Genomic DNA, 9,830 nt, shown 5'->3' on the forward strand with positions numbered 1-9,830 from the left:
GAAAGGCAATCAGGTGAAGACTCAGAGTCCGGCCTCTCTGGGCCAAGGAGGTCTGTCTGCAAGTGGCAAGATCAGAGAGGGGCAGGTGGCTGAGGAGATGGCAGCAGATTAACAAGAGAACCCCCTGAGGGTGGCAGGTGGGAAGCGGGGAGCACCAGTGAGCAAGGGCAGTCATGGATGGGAGAGAGTGATATACTTCTTATCCCAACTTCCATAAAAGATGACACATTCCATATCACATATATAACACAGTAACTAATAAAATGAAAAAGTGAGATAGGTTTTAAACAATGGACAGGGGACTTGGCAAGGTGGTGGAAGAGTAGGGAGACCTCATTTCATTTGGTCCCTTGAATTTAGCAGGTATCTATCAAACCTTTCTGAACACCCATGAATTCAGCCTGAGATGTAAGAAAATATATATGGAACTCTGTAAGTAAAAAAGTGACTGCTTTTTCAAAGTAAGAGGTATGGAGTCATGAATCTATGGGGAAGATATCAGAAGACAAACAGAGGGGGAGCCTCCATAAGCTGGCTCCTGGAAAGTGACACGACACTGGAGTACAAAATCAAGACTCTTAGAAATCTGCTCCAGTGAGAGACATCTCTTTCTGAAAGAAGCTCTGGGGATAAAAAGTTTAGAGTTCTTGGTTGGTCATTGTGGTCTCGGGATCTGAGGAGACACAGAACTAATGGGGGTGCCTGATCCAGTAGAGTGCCTAAGCAGGGAAGCAGGGAAATGGGTCACAGTCAGCAAGCCCAGGAGGGGACTTTCAGCTTGGGTGGCCATGAACCATGAGCTGGGTGAGTTGGTTGACTGCTATTTGCCTGAGCACCCTGAAAAGGACTGGAATATGCAGGCCATTTGCCTTCCCCTGGGAGGGGTAAAATGGCTATACCCATGACTGAGCAACAACTCTCAGGGTGATGGTGTCGCCAGAAAGGACAGTAAAGTGACACCTAATACTCCCCACAGAACAGAAGAGTGGGTACACTCATAAGCCCATAACCAATCTCAATTCCTGGGCACACAAAGGGCCCTCAGATGCCGCCTCCCCCCAAGCAGGATTATAGGGGGCAAACATTGCAAGACTGTGGAGTTTGACATACACAAAAGTGAAAACTGTCACAGAGGGTTTATTGAAGGGGGGGTGAGCATGATCTCTCAGCTCTGGCCATAAATACAAGTTTGGCCATATTTACTCTGATCTAAAGAGGTATATAAAACCTCCAGGGAACAAAGGTCACATAGAGGACCAGCTTCCAGTGAGTTCACCACCTGACAAGGGGTGAGACAACTCCACCCAGGCAAAGACACTTGAAAAGCAACACAGCATGCCCCTTACCCAGAAGATAGACTGGAAGAACAAGTAGAAAACAAGCTTATAGATCCCACAAGACTGTAAAACTACAGTGCCAGGGAAAATAGTATATACAGCTCCTGAAGTTTTCTCAAAATTCATTTATCTTTCAGTCTAAAATTTTCCATTTCTTTTTTTTTGTTGTACCTTTCCACCATTCCAACTACATTCTTATTGTACCAACTTGTGTTTTGAAGTTTATTTTTATTTTTTAAACCTACATTTTATAGATAAATGCTTCATTTTAGTCATTTTTTCACTCTATTCGGATATATATACAGTTTTGTTTTCTTTGCAAATTTGGAATGCAGATTCTTCTAACACAGAGACCAAAATTCAATCAGGAAAAAGAGAATCACCCTGCTTTGTCCACACTGAGAGATTATAGTCTCTTCCCCCCCCTTTTTTTTGTTTTTCTTTTTTTTAATTTCATTTTGGTTTTGTTTGCTTTTCTGTTGTGGCGTCTGACCTCTTTAGATTTGTCTAGTGTGTATTTTGCTTGGGTCATGGTTGATATTTTGGACTCTGCTCACTTGTTCACCCATCCTTCTCTGCACAAAATGACTAGAAGGAGGAATTCACAACAAAAGAAAAAAACAGAGGCAATGTTCTTTGCCACAGCAATGTTCTCTGCCACAGAGCTAATGGATATAGATATAAGATGTCAGGGATGGACTTTCAGGATAGCAATTATGAACTTAATAGCTAGGCTTGAAAAATCATAAGTGACAGTACAGAATCTCTAAGGGCATAAGCGAGATCTAATAAAGCTAAACTTAAAAATGCTATGAATGAGATGCAGTCTAAATTGGATTCTCTAACAGCAGGGTCAGTGAGGCAGAAGAGAGAATAAGTGATCTAGAGAACAGTCTAATGGAAAGGAAGGAAGTTGAGGAAAAGGGAAAAGACAACTCAGAGCCCATGAATAAAGACTTCAAGAATTTAATGACGCCCTGAAAAGAAAAAAAAAAATCAGAAATACTGGTGTGCCTGAGGGAGTAGAGAGAGAGTGCCAGAAATTATATTTGAAAAAATCATGGCTGGGAACTTCCCTAATCTGGGGAAGAAAATAAGTGTTCACATCCAAGAGGCAGAAAGGACACCTCCCCAAATCAATAAAAATAGATTAACACCCCAACATATAATAATGAAGCTTGCAAATCTTAGAGAAAAAGAAGCTATCATGGAAACATCTAGGAAGAGGCAATTCCTTATGTACAGAGGGAGGAATATCAGAATAACATCAGACCTATCCAAAGAAACCTGACAGTCCAGAAAGGGTAGGCATGATATACTGAGGATATTAAATGAAGAGAATATGCAACCCAGAATACTTTATCCAGCAAGGCTGTCATTCAGAATGGAAGGAGAGATAAAGAGCTTCCAAGACAGACAGAAACTGAAAGAATATGTGACCACCAAGCCAGCCCAGAAAGAAATATTAAGGGGGATACTGTAAGGGAAGAGAGACTCCAAGAGTAACATACACCAGAAAGAAACACAGATAATCAAGAGAAACAGATATTTTACAGGCAATACAATGGCACTAAATTCATACCTTTCAATGGTTACTCTGAATGTAAATGAGCTAAATGCTTCAATCAAAAGACATAGGGTATCAAATTGGATAAAAAGGCAAGACCCATCCATATGCTTTCCATATACAAGAGATTCATTTTATTTTATTTTATTTTTTAAATATTTAATTTATTTATTTGACAGAGAAAGAGAGCACAAGCAGAGGGAGCAGCAGACAGAAGAAGAGGGAAAAATAAGCTCCCTGCTCAGCAGGGACTTGATCCCTGGGATCAAGGGAATCCCAGGATTCTGGCATCATGTCCCAAGCTAGAAGCAGCTGTATAACTGACTGAGCCACTCAGTTTACAAGAGACTCATTTTAGACCTAAAGTCTCCTCCAGACTGAAAGTGAGGAGGTGGAGAACAATTTATCACACTAATGGACTTCAAAAGAAAGCTGGGGTAGAAATCCTCATATCAGACAAATTAGATTTTAAACCAAAGATTTTAGCAAGCGATTGAAAGGGACACTATACCATACTTAAAGGATCTATCCAACAAGAAGATATAATGATTCTAAATATTTATGCCCCCAACATGGGAGCAGCCAATTATATAAGCCAATTAATAACCAAAGTGAAGAAACACATTGATAATTCTATATCAATAGCAGGGGACTTCAACACCCCACCCACAGCAATGGACAGAGCATCTAAGAAGATCAACAAAGAAACAAGGGCTTTGAATGACACACTGGACCAGATGGACTTCACAGATATATACAGAATGTTGCATCAAAACAGCAGTATACTCATTCTTCTTGAGTGCACATGAAACTTTTCCCAGACTAGACCTATTACTGGATCACAAACCAGGTCTCAACTGGTCCCAAAATATTAAGATTATCCCCTGCATATTTTCAGAACATAATATTTTGAAACTGGAACTCAGTCACAAGAATAAATTTGGAAGAAACTAAAAACTTAGAGGTTAACGAGCATCCTGCTAAAGAATGAATGGGTCAACCAGGAAATTAAAGAAATGATTGTTCCCATTGCCCTACATTCTCCTCAATATCTGTTATTGTTTGTTATATTCTCAGTTTGGGTATTAGCAATATCCAGCAATACAGAGAATAGTCTGGAGTGGACCCTTCCCTTCCTCCTAGATATGAAGTTGAATCACAGCTACAGCCACTGTGGAAGGTGTCTTCTGGTCCCAACTTCCCAGAAGGGTTGCACACAACTCCTGGAAGCTGTGTGGTCCACAACATTTGAGCTAAGACGTGGGTGGGCAGAGCCAATATTGTGCAGAGCAAAGTCAGTTGCTTAGTTGACCGCGGAAATTTGGGGTTGAATCAACTTGAATTAAGACAACAAAATTATTTACCAATTTTAGAGATGCTTCTCTCACAACACCTGGGCAAGGAATCTACCTCGTAACCATACTCATCACTGAATATAGCCTATAGCTTCTTTGACGAGGGTCCTTACCATTGCAAATAAGAAGCTGTATTAACTCCTTAATATCCCTACATACAGTGACACTAGAATGGAGGGCACAGCTTGTGGCTTCCCTCATCTGCAGAACAAAACCAGTTGCCTTGCATAACCAGGGAAGTTGGTGCACACCCTGGCGTGATTAACATCCCTAAACAATGAGCTATACAGGCTCTGGGTCCCATCCTGCTGTCCTAACAGGCCAAGGAAGCTAATTCATAGCCCCACTTACTATATTAATATAGTACTCAGTTAGCCATCTAGGAAGCCTGACCAGAAAATCCAGGCAACCATGAAGCCCATACTAGAGCCTCATTTAGGTATGAAACAAAGCTAGCAATCCTATTCAACTCTTCTCAGTCAGCAGCACATTCTGCCATCTCTGTCCTCAAAGTTCAAACAGTTGCCTCACTAAAAATAGGCCATAATTGCAAGCCACACGTGCCCCAGGACATTCTCAGCAGGTACAATCAAAATCCCAAACTGAGCTATCTGGTGAAGAACTGTCTCTGCCAAAGTAAAATTGTAAAGTTGGAAGATGAAACTGATTACTCAAAATGAGCAAAAAGAAATCAAGGATCATGGAAATCCAAGTAAAAATAACACAACCAAAGGAATCTAATAAAGTTCCAATAATTAGCCCTAAAGAAATGGAGATCTATGAACTATTCGACAAATAATTCAGAATAATGTTCACAATGTAGTTTAATGACCTACAAGAAAACAACCAGACAACTAAACAAAATTAAGAAAACAATGTGGGGCGCCTGGGTGGCTCAGTGGGTTAAGGCCTCTGCCTTCAGCTCAGGTCATGATCCCAGGGTCCTGGAATCGAGCCCCGCATCGGGCTCTCTGCTGCGCGGAGGGCCTGCTTCCTCCTCTCTCTCTGCCTGCCTCCCTGCCTGCTTGTGATCTCTCTCTCTCTGTCAAATGAATAAATACAATCTTAAAAAAAAAAAGAAAACAATGTATAAACAAACCAAGAAGTTTGAAAAGGAAATGGAAACCATCAATTAGCACCAAACAGAAATCCTAGATTAAAAAACAAAATAACTGAACTGAAGAATTCAACAGTTTCAAAATAGTCCTAATCGTACAGAAGAAAGAATCAATAACCTGGAGAATAAGACATTAGAAATTACACAGTCAGAGGAACAAAAAGAAAAAAGAATGAAAAAGGGTGGAAAAAGGCTGTGGGAATTATGGGGCACAATGAGAAGAAACAATATTTGCATTATGAGAATTCCAGAAATAAAAGAGAAAGTAATAGAAAGTATACTTGAAGCAATAATAGTTGAAAAATTCCAAACCTGGAATAGAAGTGGACATCCAGATCCATGATGCCCAAAGGATCCCAAATAGGCTCAACCCAAATAGGACTACACAAAGACATTGTAATTAAATTGTCAAAAATCAAAGGAAAATAAAGAATTTTAAGAACATCAAGAGGAGACAGAGAAATTACATTCAAGGGAACCCCTGTAAGACTATCAGTGGCTTTCAGTGGCGTTCGTAACAGAAACTTTTTAGGTCAGGAAAGAATGGGATGATATATTCAAACATTGAAAAAAAAGTACCTGTCAACCAAGAATTCTGTATCCAGTGAACTTGTTCTTCAGAAATAAAAGAGAGATAAAGACTTTCTAATACAGACAAAAGCTGAAGGAATTTACCACTAGACCTGCCTTACAAAAAATGTTAAGGGGAGTTCATTAAGTGGAAGTAAAAGAATGTTAATTACTATAATAAAAACAGAAAAAAATGTAGCATATATCTCAATGGTGATGGTACATATATAGTCATAGTTAAGTTCTGCAATATGGTAATAGTGGTGCACAATTCATTTATAACTCTAGTCTAATTTTTTAAAAAGGAACATGGTAAAAATAATCATAACAACATTAATCTGTTATTAGTTACACAATATTAGAAAAATATAAATGATAATAACAACAACCTCAAATGTGAGGGTGAAAAGAAGTGAAAGTGTAAAGTTTATTAATCCTATTGAAGTTAAATTATTATAAGCTTAAAATAGGGTGTTATAAGTTTAAGATATTTTATGTAAGCCTCAGGGTAACAACCAGAGAAAATCTTGCAATATTAATAAAAGAACACAATAAAGAAGCCAAAGCATACATATTGATACCAAAAGATATGACACAAACACAGCAAGTAAGGAAAAACAGATCTTACAAAACAACCAGAAAACAACTAAGAAAACGACAATAGTAAGTCCTTACCTGTCAGTAATTACTATGTATGAACTGATTAAATTTTGCAATTAAAAGACATAGAATGGATGATGGATATTAAAAAAAAAAAACAAGAATATGCTTCCCACAAAAGACTCAATTTTGCCTTAAAAACACACATAGGCTGAGAGTGAAGAGATGGAAGAAGACATTTTAAACAAATGATAACCAAAACCAAAAAACAAACAGCAGAGGTAGTTATATTTATATCAGACAAAATACATTTTTTAAATGGTAAAAAGAGTCAAAGAAGCTCATTATGTAATGATAAAGTGGTCAATCTATCAAGAAGATATAACAACAGTATTTATGCACTCAATATTGGAACATCCAAATATATAAAGCAAAAAATAATAAAACAAACTGGAGAAATAAGCAATAATACAATAGTAGTTGGGAACTTTAATACTTCACTCACAACAATGGACAGACGATTCCCACAGAGAATCAATAAAGAAATAGTGGGTTTAAGCTACACTACAGACCAAATGGATCTAATAGAAAATGGAACATTCTATCCAACAAGTGCAGAATACACATTCTTCTCAGGTGCACATGAAATGTGTTGTGTTGTATTTTGTTTTGTTTTTGTTTTGTTTTGTTTTGTTTTGTTTTTAGGATAGATCATATGTTAGGCCACAAAACAAATCTTAGCAGTTTCAAAAATAGTGAAATCATCCCCAGTATCTTCTCTGACCACAATGACATTAAACTAGAAATCAATAACAAGAAGAAAACTGGAATATTCACACATACACAAAATTAAACAGCACTATTCTAAACAGTCAATGGATGAAAGAGTAAATTAGAGGGGAAATAAAAGTTTCTGGATAGAATTGAAAATGGAAACACAGCATAACAGAACGTGTAGGGTGCAGCAAAAGCAGTTCTAGGAGGGAAGTTTATGGCAATTAATGCCTGCATTGAAAAGTGAGAAAGATCTTAAATAAACAATCCAACTCTACTCCTTAAGGAATTAGAAAAAGAAAAACAAACTGACCCCAAAGTTAGAAGAAGAAAGGAAATAATAAAGATTACAGCAGAAATAAAAGATATAGATAATAGAAAAATGATGGAAAGTAAAGGCAAACTAAAAGTTGGTTCTTTCACAAGATAAACATCACAAATCTTAACCAAGGGAAAAAAAAAAAGAAAGGACCCAAAGTGACAAAATGAAAAAGGAGACATTACAACTGGTAACACAAAATTCAAAGGATAATAAGAAGCTACTATGAACAACTATATGCCAACAAACTGAACAAACTATAATAAATGGAAAAATTATTTGATAAACTTTCAAATTTTATCTCACTTGTTCGGAGAACTTAGACATAGCAAGCTTAAATGAGGAGGAAATAGAAAGTCTGAATAGACCAATTACTAGTAAAGAGATTGAATCAGTAATAAGAAATATCACAACTAAGTAAAGCCCAGGACCCAAAGACCTCAATGTTGAATTTTCCCCAAAATTTAAAGAATTAACACCAATCCTTCTCAAAGTCTTCCAAAAAATCAAAGAGGAAGGGATAATTCCAAACTCATTTTATGGGGCCAGCATTATTTTGATACCAAATCACAAAAAAACACTATTAGAAAAGAAAACTATAGGCCAATATCCCTGATAAATATAGATGCAAAAATTCTCAACAAATTACTAGCAGACAAAATTCAGAAGCACATTGAAAGTGTCATTCACCATAATAAATTGTGAGTTATCCCTGAAATGCAAGGATGTTTCAACACATGCAAATCAATCAATGTGATAGGCCACATTAATAGAATGAAAGAAAATAATCTTGTGATCATCTCAATAGACACAGAGAAAACATTTAACAACATTTAACATCTATTCATGATAAAATTTAACAAATTAGGTATAGAAAGACCATATCTCAACATAATAAAGACCATATATGACAAGTCCACAGATAACATTACACTTAATGGTGAATAATTGAAAACTTTTCCTCTAAAACCAGGAACAAAACAAGGATACCCACTCTTCCCACTCCTATTCTGCAGTCCTAGCTAGAACAAACACACAAGAAAAAGAAATAAAAGGATATCAGAATTGGAAAGGAAGGAGGACACCTAGGTAGCTCAGTCAGTAGAGTATCTGTCTTCTACTCATGTCATGATCCCAGAGTTCTGGGATCAAGCCCCAAGTCCAGCTCCTGTTCAGCAGGAAGTCTGCTTTTCTCCTTCTACCCCTCCCCCTGCTCTTGTTCTCTCTCTCAAATAAATAAATAAATAAAATCTTTAAAAAAAGAAAATAATTGGAAAGGGAGAAGTAAAATTATTCCTGTATATAGGTGAAATGATTTTATATATTGAAAATCCTGAAGATCCAACGAAGTGTTAGATCAAATCAATGAATTCAGTATAGTTGTAGAATATAAAATTAACATACAAAATCAGCAGCATTTCTATACACTAAAAATGAATTTTCTGAAAAAGACCTAAACCAATTCCATTTACGATAGCATCAAAAACAATAAAATACTTAAGATTTGGGGTACCTGGATGGCCTGGTTGGTGAAACGTGTAACTCTTGATTTTGGCTCAGTGAATGATCTCAGGGTCTTGAGATCAAGCCCCATGTCAGGCTCTGCACTCAGTGGAGAATCTGCTTCTCTCTTCTTCCCTTTGCCCTTCCCCATGTTCATGATCACTCTCTCTCAAATACAAAATAAAATCTTAAAAAAAATTTAACTAAGGAGGTGAAAGAACTCTACTCAGAAAACTATGAGAAAATAAGGTAATAAATATGAGACACAAATAAATTAAAAGGTATCTCATGTTCATGGATTAGAAGCATTAACATTGTTAATATGTCAATACTACCAAAAGCCAGCTATAGATTCAATGTAATTCCTGTCAAGTTTTCATTATATAATGTTAGGTGAACAAAGCATGTTAAAAACACTACCCTAGACATTGGGATATATGGTGTGAACAGAACAGATATGTGTTCTTGATTCTTGGAGAAATGGGGAAAATAAACATAAAACAACTACATAAACAAGTGGTATTATTTGTGACAAAGAAGTGCAGGGTGCTTCCAGATGATATAACAGGGAAGGTCTTCCAAAGGAAATGTCGATGGCTGAAAGAATAGCATATATGAGGGCCTTGAAGTAGAAAAGAACATGGTGCCTTCCAGGAATGGAAAATTTCTCCAAATTCCCACTCTTTAA

This window comes from Lontra canadensis, unplaced genomic scaffold (genome assembly GCF_010015895.1).
Source record: "Lontra canadensis isolate GAN:19392208 unplaced genomic scaffold, GSC_riverotter_1.0 scaffold209, whole genome shotgun sequence".
NCBI lineage: Eukaryota > Metazoa > Chordata > Mammalia > Carnivora > Mustelidae > Lontra > Lontra canadensis.